This window comes from Cryptomeria japonica, chromosome 3 (assembly GCF_030272615.1).
Source record: "Cryptomeria japonica chromosome 3, Sugi_1.0, whole genome shotgun sequence".
Classification (NCBI taxonomy): Eukaryota; Viridiplantae; Streptophyta; class Pinopsida; order Cupressales; family Cupressaceae; genus Cryptomeria; species Cryptomeria japonica.
In genome coordinates this window covers 844,379,334-844,398,666 of record NC_081407.1, presented here as the reverse complement: position 1 = coordinate 844,398,666, position 19,333 = coordinate 844,379,334, and positions in this window count along the sequence as shown.

Sequence of the window (19,333 nt, the reverse complement as noted above, 5' to 3'; positions counted from 1 at the left end):
AAGACACCTTCTCCATCATAAAACTAATTTGAAGAATTTGGTGAATGATTCCTTCCATGTGCCAATGAATCGCACTCACCTTTTGCTCAATCAACAAGTTAACAATAATTTGTGAATCTGATTCGCAGATAACCTTTCACCACCCCAAATCCAAGGTACGCTCCAGGGAATATAGTATTGCTAATCCCTCCATACAGTTATTAGACTTCTTCCCTTTATGCACCAAAAAGAAGAAAACCACCTCCCCCCTACTATCCCTACCAATGCCACCAATCCCAACAGGGCCCAGATTACCCCTAGAGGAGTCATCAGTGTTAATCTTGATGGACTCATCTTGAGGGGGAATCCACCTTCCCACCCTTTGAGCCTTCTTCATAGTATGTCTACCTCTCCTAACACAAGCTGAGGTGGGAGACATCTCCTGTAGACCCAACCTACTCATAATATCAGCCTCACCTCTATCCAAAGGAAAATTCACCTCACATTTAGCTTCCACCATCTCCCATATCATACCAATGATTGTATTCCACACTTGCTGAACTAACAATTTGACCTCCCTAAAGATTCTCCTATTCCTCTCTAGCCAGATCTCCCACAATATAAAAATGGGCCCAATATGCCAGACAGTCTGGAGAAAAGAGGACAAAATAGGAGGCTTTCCCAAACTGCTCTAAAACTCCACCAAAGAATCTGCGTGAACACAAGGATGCTTGCACACCCCCACCAGTAATGACAAATTAGCTATGAGAAAGGGCATCTGAAGAAGAGGTGTGAGGAATCCTCCTCCCAATTACCACACAAAACACAGATGGAAGGCCCAAGGAATCCTCACTTGCGAATATTGTCCCAATTTAGACATATATTCAAAGCTAAAGTCCAAGCAAAATAGTTACACTTCGACCAATAAAAATTATTCCACACATGTTTCCACCAATGCACCTCCCTCCCCTCCAATATATAGGACAACAACTCCTGGTACCCACTAGCCATAGTAAAGACGCCCTTAGGATTCAAGGACCAAGCAAGGCTATCCCTACCCTTAAGGGAGCTACTGTGTCTACTCACAAAAATGCCATGCATCTCAGCACACTTTTCATCCATACTAGCAATCGTCCATTCATTAGGAACCTTCCACCGCTCCAACTCCAATCACCCACACCTATAAACAACCTTAAAGTCACTCACCCTAGACCACCCTACCTCCAGGAACCTCTGGCAAAGATTACCAAGGTTGGGAAACTGATCAACAATGAGGGGGCATCCATTCGAAGAGTTGAACCAAAAAAGAATCCCTTCCCCCCTCTTACATATCCAAAAATGTTCTTCCTTTATAAGAGAAGCCGATTTCTTGAGAGTACTCCAAATCAATGAGCCTTTTCCCTCAAGTGGATATCTTGGGATTTCCTCCTTCGGGATCCTCTGCATATATTTGTAGGCCAAAATCCTAGCCCAGCCTCAATCCTTTTCAACACATGACCTCCAGTACAATTTGGTATCCAAAGCCTCCCCAAATAAAATAGATTTCCTTAAGCCAAGCCCACCCGACTGCTTCAGGCTACACACCAAGTCCCAATTGCCAAGACATCATTTGTAGGAAGACAAGTTGCCTGCCCATAAGAATTGCCTTGCCAGAGAATCCAATCCCTTCAAGAACCACTTAGGGGCCACTTGGAGCATACACCGATAAATTGGAAGATCCTGAACCACCAACTGGATCAGTTGAAATCTCCCAGCAAAGGGTAACCATCTGTGTGTCCAATGTTTGACCTGTTGGAACCCTAAAATTTTAAAATTTTAAAGATCCAAATTCATGATGAAAAGAAGATTTCTATGTTCAATCATGTGTAACATCTATAATCAAGTAGCTTCGTTCAATTCTAACTTTCAGATACCAGGTATGGTGCATCCATCAAGAGGTCAGCTCGAGGTATGTATATGTTTCACAAATTCCAGAATCAAGCCAGGTATAGCTTTTCAAACCATAATTCCTTTTCATCTCAGCACTATCATGTCAAATTAATTATTCCTTTGTATCTCATGTATATCTAAGGACCTACGTTTTAAATTTTGGGTTCATATGAGATTAATTGATATGTTGTCTAAAGTAAATTCAAATGCAATTTATTCAAATTTGTAGTATACAATTTCAAAAAATTTATCAAGTGATCATAGTAAAAGACTAACGAATTCCTTTTTGTAGGAGTATCATGCTGAACGAACTATGTCTTGAAGCCCTATGTTTGCATTTTACATTTTTATATGAAAGTCATTTTATTTATATGTTATAATTATTTTTCTTAAGTATTAAATTAATTGAAAATATTTAATGTTAATATTATATTTGTCCTCCAATTAATATTATAGTTTTTAATTTATTTGTGTTATGAAACTATATGATGCTAACACAATTTTGAGTTTGTGTTGCATGCAGAGGGAGGTGAAAAGGTTTTGTATCACGAAAAAATAAAAAAAATTATTATGTATTATGGGGTTTCAATTTTATTTCAAATCATTTTATCCTACTGAATAAAATGCCAATATCCTTTTGAATCATTTCAATAGATTGATTTAAAAACCTACAAGCATCTTTTGAGGCACATTTTCAATCAAACAAGGAGTTTTATTTCCAAAAGTAAATTTGTCTCATCTTTTAACGATGCAAGGTGAAACTCATCGAGTATTGGCATAGATATTTTTGGCTTTCCCCGATCGCTCGATGAGGGATTCCCGCCTATGGGCACTCATGTTGTCCACAATAGTTTCAAAAGAAAACACAAAGGTCCGTTGTCAGATCCAATAAAATATCAATTTATTGTAGATGCAGAATGGACTATTATAAATCCCCAATATAATAGAGGGCAACTAATGATCGGGTGGGAGAGCGTATCCAGTATATTATATAAATATACTATTCACTATGGGGTCTAAGCAGATCTGGATTTGATATAGATATTTGCAAGGTGGTGACCCTGGAATAGAATCTGTGATGAATGGATTTGCTCCGCTGCTTCTAGCTATTGAACTGTGAGGGATGTTGCACGCTATGGAAATGGATCTATGCCGGTTGCTCCCCTGTCTTGATATAAATCAAATGCAACAACACTTTAATAAGTAAATCATCTGAGGTGCACTTGATAAAGGGAAACAAGTGGTGCACCTCCATAGTCATACCACGTTCCAGTAAATGTACACTCGCACCACTATAGTTCTGGATGAGTATATTATAGCTAGAGCACCTGGAAAATATCGATCCAATTGATCTATGCGGTGAGGTTAAAATGGAAGAGCATCATACTACCAAAGACTTGAGGAGCTGTGGGCGTATTGTTCAGTATATCTTAATATCTTGTGGTCATGCATCTCTTTCTGGAGAGTGCAGTCAACGATGTGATGTCTGTCCCATATGTAGTGCTCCTATTCCAAATCAAGATGGCAGTGTATGGTTGCATTTATAAAAAGAATGTTTGGAAGCTGGCCTAATTTGTAAAAGTTGCGATGAAGACATTAATGAAATGGAAGAAGATGCCAAATTTTCAACAGAAGATGTTCAACAGCTTCATTAATTATTTGATGTTGCCCTAGATAATAATCTGGTCTCCTTGGTTTGCATTATGTCACAGATGTTTGTTTGGATAAAAGGGTTGTTTCTAGCGATCCCATTATTACTATGTTTCTGGATGGAGAATTTGTAAAGGAGTGGTGCAATTATAGAATGTCGCATGTCATTTATAGGAGATTTATAACCGTAGTGCAAGATTTATATCTAAAATACCTTGGGTGGACTTCAATGATAATCCTACTATCTAAAAACCAACACTATTTCCCTAACCCTATTTTCATCAGGCATCGGGGTAATTGAAAAATACCTATCCGAATGGAGAAATGTTATGCCGATGACATAGCATTAATGTTTCATTTATTTTTATTCTCATCAGGAGATCGAAACAATTAAAACTATGTTATCTCAATGTTAAGGAGTAGAAGATTATTTTTCCCATCGGGTATTGACATAATTAAAAACGTGCTACTTGGATAATTTAAAGTTACACCAATGAACTTCAAGGAGGTTAAGGTAATGTTATTTTAATTCTACTAAGGAGGTAAGTATATTGTTTCGATAATTGTTTTTTAATTTGATAATTAAAGGTAAAAATGATTTTATTTCTTCAAAATATTATCAAACATCATTTTTACTTTTAAATCTTTCTTAAGTAATTATTTCTCAATGTTATTCACTAACATAATTACATTTTGAGAAATTATTTTATTACCCTTAAAGGTTTATTTTATTACTAATATTATTTGATGAAGCATTTGAAATAGTTTTGCCTCAAAAGTTTACCATATATGATGTAAATTTATTTCTTTTAGGGAAACCTCTTTTACACGGGGATTATGTTTTAAAGTTTTTAAATTTTATCCCTAATGTGAATATTTTGATTTATCAATAAACTAACTCTGTTTTTGTGTGCAGGAAGGATACATTTGTTCCTTCCTTGGCATATATTTTACAGGAACTATTCCTTAAGTTGGATATAATGTTTTATTTATCATCTCTTAAAATACAATGATTTTATTTCTTTCAAAATTACTTTGGTAAGATTTTTTTTATTTTTTTAGTTACCTTTTCGAATAATTATAAATGAATATATCTTGTCAAAGGGAAATGACATAGATGCTTTGAGGTATAAGTACCTATTGATATTTATTATCTTTTTTTCATAAATATTGATACCATAAATCAATAAATTGAATAATTTATTAGGGTAAAGTTAATCATTTGGCAATGTATCTCCTTGGTGCTATTCTATAATTAAGGGATGATATGGTTATATCATATAATAATGGTTTGATTGGTTTCTTGCAAGTGTACATCCCACATAAAAAACTACTTCCAAGGGAATCGAAGTTGCCCTATTAAGTGAAAAATATATTCTTATGGTATACAAGATGGAAATATATTATTTTATATATCACCTTTTTACATTATGTAATCATTTGAATATACATTAGGGTAAATTACAAAGAGTTTGATTCACTTTTATGATGATATGATTTCCTAATCAAATTGAAAAGTGAAAATATATTATTGCAAAGATGGAATATCTATCCAATGTGATTATTTCCAAAGGGAAATTGAAATGGTTCATGTTACTTTTGAAAAGTATATTTGAAAATCATGTGAATATTAGGGATTATTATTTACGTAAACATTTGCCCTAGAATTTTATTTTTAGGAGCAAATTATTAAATATCCCTAGCAATATGAGTTTTTGATAAATCAATAAATTGATTACATTATTTAGTGTGTAGGATGTTCACATATGAAAGTTTACATTTATTCCTAAAAGCACATATTGAGGAGCGAGTATTTCTCACTAACAATCTTTATTTACTTGCAATAACATTATGGAAAGTAAATATCATTTATAGCATTTGACATAATTATGATAATATTTTATTTTCCTTTGAGGAATTATAAAGGTATATATGTTTTGCCAAAAGGAAAATTGTATTACATAATTAATATTATTTTGATATATTATTTATCTTTATTTCTACATTAATATTTTTACCCATAAATCATTAAATTGAATACATATCGGGGAAAGTGTTATGTTTTATTATATGGATGATGGATTTAAAGATCAAAATATTATATTTGGATCAAAAGAGAAAATGTATTTTATTTTGAAGTGTTCTTTTTTACCTTAAGTAAAATGATGAAAACAGTTGTGTATTAGAATAAACTTATATTGCATATGCTTATTATTTGCCCTAGGTCATAAAATCAAATGTCTATAGTAGCGTAAATTATTATTGTATTATGAATAAATATTTACAAGTGTAAAGTGCTTTGAGTTTTATGAGGGAATAAATATTATTAATACTTCAAAAGAAAAACCTAATCAAGAGTAGTATATGATTTATCAATGAAATTGATTGGTTTAATTTATGTGCACGATATTTCATCAAAGATTAATGATGAGGAATATCAAATAATGCATAAACAGAAATGGAATTTTGTCAAAGTGAAAGATTGAAAAGAGATACATTATTAAAGCATCATTAGTATGAATATTTAAGGGTTTTCTTGTAATTATCTTTGTAAACCAAAGGGTTTTTCCTTTGGGAAGGCAACTGTTTGTAACTCCCTCCTATGTTTGAAAGGGTGTGTCCTTTCATATGTGCCTACTGATTTATATATTTAAAGGGAGTCATTTTTATAGAGGGATGGGGGATTTTCATAGAACATCATGCTGCTGTAAGGACTAAAAGTCATTTGTACTAGGGAAGTCTGTAGGAAGAAGAAGTACCATTTTGTGCAAGCAATTTGTAATGGAGTATCTACAAGTGCATCTTATGTATGCAATCATTTCCTAAAGGTTGAATATACAAGGTTCATTGTTTCTTTTCCAAATATTGTGCACACTTTTATGTTAATGATTATCTTTGTCCTCTTGATAAATCTGTGTATAGATTTGCTATGATGTGAATCACATGTTGTTGCATTAAGTGAAAGACTGAGTTCTTATTGTCTGTGTAACACACACTCAACCTTAATAGTTAATGAGAAATTGTCTCTTGAGTTGATAAGATATTCTGTCCACAAAGTGTCATATATATCCCTGGATAGAGGCACTGGTCTGTTATTGATTTTTTAAGGTTTTGATCTATAGGCACTGAAGGTCCTTCACAGAAAAACATTCTTACCAAATCCTATATGAACTGATCTATGCATATGCCTTTTAGGTCCTGAAAGGAATCTCATTTTCAATATACATTCACAATCATTTCTTTTCGAGGGTATTTATTTAAAGCACATGATAAAGCATAATTGCAAACAACAATTTTCTAGTTTGTAATTTTCTAAAAGGCTTAAATCTACTTTAAACAATCTCTTTTGTGCTTGAGAGTGTGAGGTACACCCACCTAGGTTTAGTGGAGCCTAAAGTGTAGAGAGATTTAGTCTTTGACTATCCCTGTTCGTTGGCCAAGGCTGATTGGACTGCCTGAGGATTTGGCAAGTCTTTGGGTTTTGCAATTTGTGGTTTTTGGCACCAATATGACCTTCATGCAAAATTTGTCCAAGATACCCTACTATGAATCACTAGGAGGATTACCAGTAGAGATAGGAATACCCAGGTAAGTCAAGGGAAGAGAACCAACCTGGAATCTCAGGATATGAGCAATCCTCCCTTGAATAGTTCCAGGTGTCTTGAAGAAGAGAATTGAAGATTTATCCTCATTGATCAACCGGCTCGAAGCGGCAAGATAAACATCCAAAACTTTACGCAGATTAATAGCTTCTCTGATCCGGGCTAATCCCATCAAGGTCGTGTCATCAACAAACTATAAATGGGACTGAGGATGTAGGTCATTACCCCAAATCAAACCTTGAATAATACCCAAACCCACATTATGCTTAATCAACCTCCTGAGAACCTCAACCAAAAGAATGAATAAGTACAGAGAGACGGGGTCCCCCTGGCGAAGACCCCTAGATGCACCAAAAAACTCAGTATGATCTCCATTAATTAGCACAAAGAAGGAGGTAGACGTAACACAACTCATTACCCATTGGATCCATTCATTAGCAAAGCCAAAAGCCCTAAGGATCTTCTAGAGAAAAGATCAATAAACTCTATCATAAACCTTAGCCATATCCAGCTTAATAAACATAGTTTTTTCCTTGGAAGCTGTCATAGAATGATTGGTCTCAGTAGAAATGACTACACCATCCAAGATTTGGCAACCTTCCATGAACTCACTCTGCTCCTCTAAAATGACATCTCCAAGCCAATTCTTCAACCTTTCTGCTATCAACTTAGAAATGATCTTATAGATCATGTTACAGAGAGAGATAGGGTAGAACTGGCCTAACCGATCAGCCACATCACACTTGGGGATTAGTGCCATGAAAGTTGCATTCAAAGATCAAAGCATCTGCTTATTCGTCTGGGAGTCTTGGACCACATCCAATAAGTCCAATTTGATAATATCCCATAAATCTTGAAAGAACTCAATCGAAAACCCATCCGGTCTAGGGGATTTTCCTTTCCTCATGGGAAAAAAAATCCTCTCAAGTTCTTCTAGCAAAATAGGACCCATAAGCTGCTCATTCATCTCCCTAGTAACTAGAGAAGGAATACAAGAAAGAACCTAATTCTCCTCTTTTGATTCCCCCTGATTATCCTCGCTAAAGAGCACTAGTACATTTGGGCCTAATTTCCAATGGCTAATTGTCGAAAGTCCGATGACACCACATCGGACTTCTGACTAATTTAACCATCAAAAAATCATCATTGGTATTCCTGACAATTTCATTTGCGTCATAATTTTGACGACATTATGAACTCTTCTGACGATAGCTATATTTGCTCCCTCGGCCAAAAACTTTGACGGATTACAGTCAAAATTCCGACGGATGCTATGTCTTCTCCTCAATGACTGTCTGACAAGGAAGTGATGTCGGATATACAACATCTCTATTGGATGTTTCTTTAGTTGTCATCGAAATTCTGATGGTATCTGATGCTATGGGTCAGATGGCTTTGTCGTCGATGCATGAAAGCATTGCATGAGTTCTACCTTTAAAAATTACATGAAACATTTTTTATTTATTTGATTTAGTGTTATTTGAAAAAAATTTTATCAATGATGTTTCCTTTCTCAAAGAATTGGATCTAGGATCTTTCCATTAGATAATATGTAACATCGAATGACTAAATATTTTCTTTACAAATGCTTATTTTATTTAATTATCATCTAAGTGTGAATTATAATTTATATCTATGAGGAAGCAGAAGATACAAGATGAAGACTTGTGTACAAGTAAATTTCGTAAAAGAAAGCAAGTAGGCATTATCTTGAATGACATGGAAACAAGCTCATCGACTGCCTAGAAGAGAGCAATTGGAGACAATCAAAGGAAAGTGTTAAATGGTGATAAATAAATAGAGAGTATGCAATACAAATAAATAATGTCTAGATTGTGTGATGTGACGTCTCTAATTTATGTCCGGAGGGACTAACTAGTTTTGGAGTTCTTGGGAAACCTATTGGGCTAGGCTTGGAGGAAATCAATTTGTTCATGCAAGGACCACCCTTTTTCTATTATGAGAATGATGCTCTTGCACCAAATGATATTTGGAAGGAAATATCCAAAAATTTCTATATTGTGGAACCAAAGTTGGTGGAATCGAAGTACTTTTTGGCTTCCAGAAGACCAAGAGGTTATTTTCACAATCTCCCAATAGAAGGGTGATTTCAAGCATTACCTCTCCCCCCATGACTATTCAGGAAGCACTTCCTCAGACAAAGGATTATTGGGCTCCATGGGATCAAAGAAAAATATTGAAGCATAGACTCTAGACGATGTGGCGGTGTCCTTCGTGAAGAACTCTGCACTATAATTGAAAATTCACGAGGGAAATTGCAAGATAATGAAAAGAAATACATTCTTGAAAAGTGGGAAGAATGGATCTTGGTTTGGGTGGGGCCAGGTTAGGTGGCTCCTCTAAAGGTTGACGAGATAGAAATCATATTAGGATTTGAAAAAGATCACACTCGTGGAACTTCATGTGCGACTGATCAATTGCGCTGTTTGGGTAATACATTCTAAATAGATACAGTTGCATACCATTTATGTGTCTTGATTAAAGCCTTTTATGCTGATGGCATTATATTAAAGTTCTTTCTCTATTTTATGGTGATCTTTGGAGCAGAGGTTGCTTTGCATCGACCTGGTATACATTTAACTTGTGTTGTATCTGTGGAAATATGTATCCTAGGTTGATGCAATGCAACCTCTTCTCCACCAATACCAGATAGAAGAGAATGTACTTCAATTTAATGCCATCAGGATAAAATGCTTTCAAGACATATAAATGGTATGCAACTGTATTTATTTGGAATGCATTACCCAAACAACACAATCGATCAGTCGTACATGAAGTTCCACGAGTGTGATGTTTTTCAAATCCTAATATAATTTATATATCGTCAACCTCTAGAGGAGCCACCTGACCTGGCCCCACCCAAACCAAGTTCCATTCTTCACACTTTTCAAGAATGTATTTCTGTTCACTATCTTGTAGTTTCCTTGGTGAATTTTTAATTATTGTGCAGAGTTTTTCATGAAGGAAACCACCACATCGTCTACAGTCTATGCAATTCAATTTTTTTCTTTGATCCCATGGAGGCCAATATTCCTTTGTCTGAGGAAGTGCTTCCTGAATAGTCATGGGGGGAGAGGTAATGCTTGAAATTTCCCTTCTATTGGGAGATTGTGTACATAACCTCTTGGTCTTCTGGAAGCCGAAAAGTACTTCAAATCCACCAACTCTGGTTCCACACTATAGAAATTTTTGGATATTGTCTTCCAAATATCCTTTGGTGCAAAAGAATAATTCTCATAATAGTAAAAAGGTGGCCCTTGCATGAACACATTGATTTCCTCCAAGTGTGGTCCAATAGGTTTCCCAGGAATTCCAAAACCAGTTAGTCCCTCTGGACATAAATTAAAAACATCACATCACACACTCCAAACATTGTTTATTTGTATTGCATACTCTTTATGTATTTATCACCCTTTAACACTTTCTTATTCTTTTCTCTAGTTTCTCTCTTCTAGGCAGTTGATGAGCTTGTTTTCATGTCATTCAAGATAATGCTTGCTTGCTTTCTTTTATGAAATTTACTTGCACATGATTCTTCATCTTGTATCTTCTGCTTCCACACAAATATAAATTATAATTCACGCTTAGATGATAATTAAATAAAATAAGAATTCATAAAGAAAATATTTAGTCATTAGATGTTACATATTATCTGATGGAAATATCCTAGATCCACTTCTTGGAGAAAGAAAACATCATTGATAAAAAAATTTTCAAATAAAACTGAATCAAATAAATTAAAAATGTTTCATGTAATTTTTAAAAGTAGAACTCATGCAATGCTTTCATGCACCGATGGCAAAGTCGTCTGACCCACAACATTATCCATAATAGAATAAATCACTATAATAGGCTATTATAAAGTATCTATACAAAAATATGAAATAACATTAAATTACCATTAAAAACCCATAAACCATTAAATAGTGAAAATAGATATAAATTTGTAAATGTCTCCCTACAAACACCACAACCATAACCAAAACAAAAAAATTCTTACCCGCAAAAACTAAGTAGCTGGTGAGTTGCAAGTCTACAACATCTCTTAGATGATCGAACCATTTCTTAATTTTGTTCTTCTGATTAGTCAATGGATTTAGTTGTATCTACAAGTTTTCTAGTTGAAGCCTTTCGTTTCCTTATACATCATTATTCATGTCTATAGTATTTGATAGTTATACAATTTTTGATGGTATAATATCTATGTGACCCTTAATATCCTTAGTATATTTAGGCCATTTCCTTTAAAACATGTATGCCTCCACTACATCCTTTACACTTTTCTAAAAAAAAAATTATTCTTTCTTGTAGTTGGATATGTGTTGTTGCACATCTAATCACCAAAACTTCTAGTCTTTTCTCTTCCACCTTCTTCTCTACATCCTTCAAAACTTTGGCTTCCAATTTGAAAGCATGTTCCTTAAATCCATTAAGCATCAATTCTATTTTCTCTTCACTTGACAAAGAATCATCCAAAAATACTTTTAGAAGTCCTTCATGAAGGAATTTCACTGCATCATTAATAAGTTATGATCCCTATATTTGAGACTTAATAAAATTCTTGTGAGTAGAATGGTGAAGTTTATCACCCAATCAAATTATATGTAAGTGAGACAATCATTTAAGGTCCATCTGATCTTGAGACATTGATGACCACTTTACCATGTCACATCCTAAATTGACAAGACTAGGACGCCTTAGGTTCCCTGGTACTCATTATTGGGACCCAAAATATGACCCCTAATTTCTTGCCTCGTGTGACAAAAAATTCAAATACTTTATTTATGATTAGGTATAAAAGGAAGCCTACCCTGTCATTTGAAGGGGTCTACCTATAATTCAAGTGATCTCTTAATTATAAAATCAATTCAATTCCAAGTGAACAAGCAATCAAGCATTCATGAAGCATTTAAGGAGAATTCAAGTTAAAGCACAACATTCATGATCAATAGTCTACATGACATTGTAAAACCTTGTGTGAGAATTCAAGAAAGATTCATCAAGGTATCATGTTCAATTTTAAGCATTTTTAGATTAGATCTATCCTTTCCCTCAAAAGGAAAACCTTATACTTCAAGGTTAATTCACAACCCGAGGTTTGACCTAGGAAAGCCCCCATCAACAAACCTATTTTCGTCATTTTGTGTATAGGAAATTGATTCAGGAGTTACGTGTGAAGAATTTGGCAAAGTAAATGGTGACAATAAAACTCAAATTTTGATGGCATGAAAAGCAAAAGAGTAGGCCAGTTCACACCTCCTAGTCCCAAGAATTTTTGACAACCTTTTGATAGTAGATTTTGTGTACCATCCTAATCCAAAAAGCATTCAATTTGTCTACATCCGATAGGTGGAGGATCTAGTCGATCCGCACCTCCTGGTCCCAACAATTCTACTTGAACACTTTGTCATAGGAGAAGAGATATGGCTTCTAGGTCTACAATAAAACTCTACTACAAAATGGTTGTTGTAGTGACACAAAACACAAACAAAAATAATAACCAACACGTGCAAAGTTGTAAACAACAACAATGATCACACTAGCATTAATCCATGCTATTACAAGTAACAAATCTCAAAAAAAAAAAAACCATTCCCTAGGGGGTGCTATGTAACACAACACTTCTAGTTTAAGGATATAACATAAATGAATTAACACAAGCAAAAAGGAGAGCTCATATGCCTCCCCTTAAGATGTCAACATACCTCTAGGTTGATATCTTAAGGTAGATAGTGATCAAGGATAAGCACCTTCAACACCAAGAGATACCCTTAATAAACACGCATGCATTCCAAGCTAGGAAAAAAGATCCTTGTACATACCTCATTGCTATAAGAAATGAAGAGATAGTTGTAAAAGAGATATTTTTCAACAAGTTTAAAGAGATCATTTTAAAGAGGGAGGAAGACATCTTTTCCTAAAAATGTCTACCTCCAAAATAGAGGAGATTTTTAATAAAGATATCATCTTTTAAATTAAGAAATGGGCAAGAGATTAAGAATAAAAACCTTCCATATTGCACACTTCAGGGTATATTCAAACCTATTTGACCTAGGAATGACCCCATCAATAAATTTAAGAGCACGATGAATTGCCAACGTAGCATGAGGATGTATAATGTTAACAATAGAAAAATGATATTATGATGGTGGCGAACTACAAAAAGTTATGATCATATTTTTATTTAGCATGAAAGCAACCACCATGATCTCATGAATGATAGGCATCGTGTTGTAGAGTATCAACCCTTGTTGAACAAGGTTGTCACATTTTTGAGGTTCGATAAGTGCAAGGAGATATTTTGTGTATATGAAGTAGTTTCAATTAGCCATTTTGTGTATAAGTAGAGAGGAGAGGTCGATGTCTTTGTTTCTTTGCCTACAAAACAATGAAAGAGGTCCTAATCAAGGAACACAAACGTCCAAGCAAGGAGAGAATTTGGATTAAGGACAATTCTATGCAAAAAGAATATCAAGTTATAAAAGATAAAAATCAACAAAGGTAAAGTGGATCCTTCAAAAAGAGGAACAATTGACAACTATTATTCTTGCTCCACAATGTAGAGACATGAAGAACTAGGCTATTACGTTGCCTCCCAAGTATGATTGCACATGAAATCGTAGTACCATGAATGACAATGAGACCCTAATAGGTAATTAAGATACCGATGTCATATAGCAAGATAAAAATATAATAGACAATGGGGAAGGAGATGTCAACAAAGGAGGAGGATAGAAACCTAAATCTTCTTCAGAAAAATGTAATGTATATTTCTCATGAACCTCCACACTTCATTGGACACATCCTAAATCACATCCATTGAATCCATGTGTATAATTAAATGTGGTATTTAAATCATGTCTAGATAAGTATGTTCATTCATATTTTCAAATTTTAAAGATCCTCAACCATCATCAAGACATGTGTTGGAAGAAGAGGTTGGAATAGATTTAGAAGAAGCTTGAATAATTGACACATACAACTCCCTTGAGACTTCATATTTGGATAGAGGGATCTTATATCAAATTAAGGAAGGCATGAGAGTGATATATCTAGTAGTGTAATTATTATACCTTTTGAATATTTATCCTTAGTATAATATTGGAAATAGTATCTTATACTAATTAGGGAGTCATAATTAGGATATTATTTTCCCATTTTTAGTTGTTGATCTCATTATTTAAGACACAAATGATTTTCATCATTTCTTTTCTTTATGTGGAATATATTCCTAATGTAATTGTTTATATTTTTAATAAGAAAATAAATTTATTGTAGTAATCATGAGGTTTTTTAATTTTATCTCTTGTCTAAGAGAAAGTATTAAAGATCATAACTCTAACATGGCTTTATTTTGGATGAGTAATGTTGGTGTTTACATTGCTAGACTTGGGCATAGCTTAATCAGGTTCTTCAGACCTCTTCTTTCATTGTAATTTTGAGATATATGCTTCAATTAGTGACTATCTAATGTCTTCAAAAAATCAGTAGCATATCTCTTGGTAGTCAGCCTATGTAAAGATCCTATGATTGCATTAGAACTGGTTTATAATAAGATTTGAATGGGCTTGTAGCTGTAATATGTTTTTAGAGGTTGCATGACATGTTTGACGAAATGTCAATAATCTAGTGAAGTCTGATTTTGATACAATATTGTGATAGTCCATGTAATTTTACATAAGTTACCGATAACATGTATTTATGACTTTCAATGAGGCATTTACTTGATTTAGATATGAAATAAGAGGAATTTGAGGTTGCATCATCATACACCCATTTTTTGAGGACTCTTGCAGACTTGGCAATGAACATTCCTTGTTTTTCAGTCATCATTGGACAAGAGATATTACACAATCATACGAAATAGATTTCAAACCCCATAATTCGTATAAAGAACAACAATTTTGGACTCAAGATCTTCTAGAGTAATTTTTGAGGTTAAATCAATCTATGAACAATAGTTTAAACATGAATAGTGTTTATTTATACTATGCATATTATTTGATGTTGTGATTAATATCTTAGGCATGGAAAATGTTTTAGGTGTGAATAATGTTTTCAAGTATGAATAGGTTTGTTTGGTAATGAAGATATTTTGTAGGGTCTATGAATAATGGTTTAAGCCTTTTGTAGTTTTTTCAGGCTTTGTTTGCTTGCCTCAAGGAATAGTTTCATGAAAATAGACATCAATTAGGAATACGATATCCAAATTTTAAAAAATAAATAGCCATTGGAATGTTGATTCTATGATATAAAACATCTTTAAAACATGTACCCTAGCAATTGCAACTACAACATGTGACAAAATTCTTCTATTATTTATCCTATGATAGATGTTCATACCTTGTTCAAAAACTTCCAATTTCTGTGAGGTAGTATGTCAAATAGTCGGTGTGCCATTTCAAAGCTCCCATTTTCACACAGGCTAGGGGATGTTGATAGAGCTTTACACCTGTGCCTAGGCCAATGGAGAATCAAAAACATCAATATCTGTAGGTGCAAAATAGATGGGTGACCGATACTAATGAATGAAAGAAGGGGAATGAATCCTATTGGTCTTTAGTCGAACACAATGATCACTAGGATTGCACAAAATAGACCTTTTAAAATACTTTAGAAACTTTCAATACTGTGAAGACATCAACAAGGAATTCAAACTGCTAAAATTCCTCACAAAAATGGCATCTCATGGAATGCACGATATGCAAAAAGTAGATTTGTTGAAAATATTTTTGAAAAATTAAGGCAAATGCACATGGTAGGTGTAGAAATGAAATCCTTAACCATTGCCAGCACCCTCTTCGTACACATTTGAGATTGGAACCTTGGAATAGGGTCTAGGCATCAATCAAAACATTAAGGGAGATTTTTAGATGTTGTAGTTGTGAATTCCCTGGTAGATATGTTTGCAAAATGTGGGAGCATAATACAAAACATATGAATTGTTTTTTGAAAAAAAAAAATTCCCCAAAAAGGATATCGATTCATACGATATATGATTCATGCTCAGGAGCATGCCCTATTCCATGAGCCAACATTGCTCCCATTTTCGCATAGGCTGGAGGATGTTGACAAAGATTTACACCTGCCCTAAATTCCATGAGCTGACATTGCTCCCATTTTTGCAAACCCTATTCCGTGAGCCAAGAATGCTTTGAGCTGGCATTAATTAGTCAAAATGATTCACAGTTCATGCTTACTCTGGGCAGGAGTATGCTACTGGGGTGGCAACGTGAGAATGGGAAGAGGCTGTGAAAATGATTTGAAATGTCTTGGTCATTTTTTTAAGTAATGCTTGCGATTGTCATATTTTCAACAAACGCGGGCACTTTTTGTAAAAAAACACAAATTTCATTGTCAATTCTCTCTGTTTAAAACATATATTGAATTATCATCAGAATTCCGACGAATGTGAGCATTTTTTCAAAAAAAAATCAAATTTGTTCACAATATACCTTCTCCGTCGGAAACCTCCATCAAAATTTTAGGCCAAATGTATTAGTGGAGGGATAGAAAATACTATAAAGACTCCCTAGAGATCTCCTGCAAGGATAAACACTACTCACCTCTATCATTGACCAGAACAGGAATGGAATTGCCATGTCTTCTTGCTTTCACTAAACTGAAGAAGAACACAGTATTCTTTTCCCCTTCTTGAAGCCAATCAATACGAGCTCTGTGTTTCTAGTAGATTTCCTCCCTAAGCTCCCATTCCTCTAAATCCTTGACTTCCATGTCTTCCTCCATAAGAAAGGCTTCAGAAAAACCATGATCTCTTATTTCCCTGGTAATACCATTCAACATTAGTTGAGCAACTATCTTAGCATGAAAAATATTCCTGAAAAACTGGTGGTTCCATTGTTTGAGCTAGAACTTAACAAATTGCAGCTGCTTGGAAAAAGTGTACATAGCAGTGCCAAAGGTTGGCTTCCCTTTGCTCCACAACTCCACAACATGATCCTACAAAGAAGGATCCTGTAACCACATAAGATATAATTTGAATGAAGGAGTGCGAGCAACCTGAGCAAAAGAAGACACTAACTTTATGGGCCAGTGGTCCGACCTTCTCCAATCTAGAATCTCAGAACATGTGGACCACCCCCCACCAACCCAAAAACTAGAAACCAAAAAGCGATCCAACCTCTCCACAATCCAATACTCCCCTACCCTCCTATTGTTCCAAGTGAACAGACCATTACCATGCTTAATGTCAACAAGATGCAATGAAGATATACTATCCTAAAGAAGGAAAGAAGAAGGTTCCAAATGCACAACACCACCCTTCTTATCACTCAACTCTAAGATGGCATTGAAATATCCTTCCATAATCCATGGAAGAAAAGGGAACAACCCTTGCATAAAAAAAATATGAGACCATAAAACCTGCTTACTCTGAAGATCAGTGTGGGCATAAATGTTAGTAAACAAGATATATTCCCTAGTCTCAAGACTAGAGGCAACCCCGAATAAAGAAGATTTGGAAGAAACCCACCAAATAGGAATAATCCTCAAGGGGTTCCAAAGGCAGGCCACCCCTCCAAAGGAGCCAACTACCCCAATACACTAACACTCACCTCTCCCCCAAAGCTTCGGCACCACACCCATCATGCTTTCCATAGAAAGTTTAGTTTCCTCCAAGAAAAGGACATTAGGTGAATGACTCCTTATCAACTCATGAAAAGACTTTTGTCTAGGGTCATTTTTCAGGCCCCTCACATTCCATGATAACACAATCATTTCGGGGGATTGTAAAAATGAGAATCTAGAGTCTTTACTGACCCTAACTAAACCAAATTATCCCCCATCAATTTGATCTTATCCAGATCATTCTTTCTGCCAACCTTCAAATTCTTCTTCGTTACTCCTTTCTTAATGTCTTTCTAATGAAGACCCAAGTGTAAGGAGATCTTATTACTTTTGACCCCAGTAGGTTGCAATTTCTGAGTTGTAGGAGAACCCTCCCCCCGAGCCAACTTCACTTCAGCACAAAAAATGGGTCCCAACTGAGCCACTACTAGCTGATCCATCTCCATTTGCTGACTCCCAACCACTTGCAGAGCCAGGGTAGAGTCCCAAATCACACTATTAGGGACCAAACCTCATGCACCTTGATCCAAAGGGATTTAACCTTGGGTTCACCTCCTATTGCTTAAGGTCATCCAAGGCTTCAAATCTATTAAAGGTATCCTCCTCCTGTCTCTCCTGTAAGGACCTCTTTTATACTTGATTCTTGTTCTTTCTCTTAACTAAGACAAAACCATCAACACCCACTACCTCATTCGACATGGAATATTTACCTTTATCAACCCCATCTAGGTTACGGGTCAGTTGTTTAGGTTGGCGCACCACCGGTTTATACCTAGGACACTTGTACTACAAATTACCATACTCATGACACAGATGGCACCGAAATAATAAAGTCTCATAATCCAAATGCCGAACCCAAGAATAAGAGCCCGCACACATATCTATAGCATCTGGAAAAGGCTTACTAAGATCAATTTCAATACAGATACGAGCGAAAGTCATTACCTCTCCCCAAGGTTTGCATTGAAGATCCAACTGGCTTCCCAAGGAATGAAGCGAGCATCCGCAATAGGATTCCACTAGAAAATGGGATAAACAAACCCACATTGGGACCCTATTCAGGAGATCCTTCAAAGGGTTAAACCCAACATGCCAAGGTTTGATGAACAACCTCACCTGGTTGTAAAAATATGGGCCTTATTCAAAAACCCTATTATGATCCTCCATGCAATTGAATGTAACCATGAAGTAGTTGTTTGTCAACAACATAATATCCATTTCCCCTTCTGGTGCCCAAGTCCTCTGAGCCCAGTTTTCCAAAATCTGCAAAGAAACCCTCATCCTTGAAAACTTGCAATATAGAAAGTGTTTTGAAAAGTATTCAACATCTTTAGCTATCATCTCTAGAGGAATAACCAACCTCGGCCTCTCATTGTATCTCTCCAGAAAGCCATTAATCTTCATAATCCGAGAGCCACCAACACTACCAAACCCTGAATCTGAGAGAAAAAGATTATTATCCAAATTCTTGATACTTTGGGATGGGGATTTTGAACCCACCACAACATGAAAATCCATGACAAGAGTTGCCTTTGAAGCCTCTCCGCCAATACTAGACATTGTAC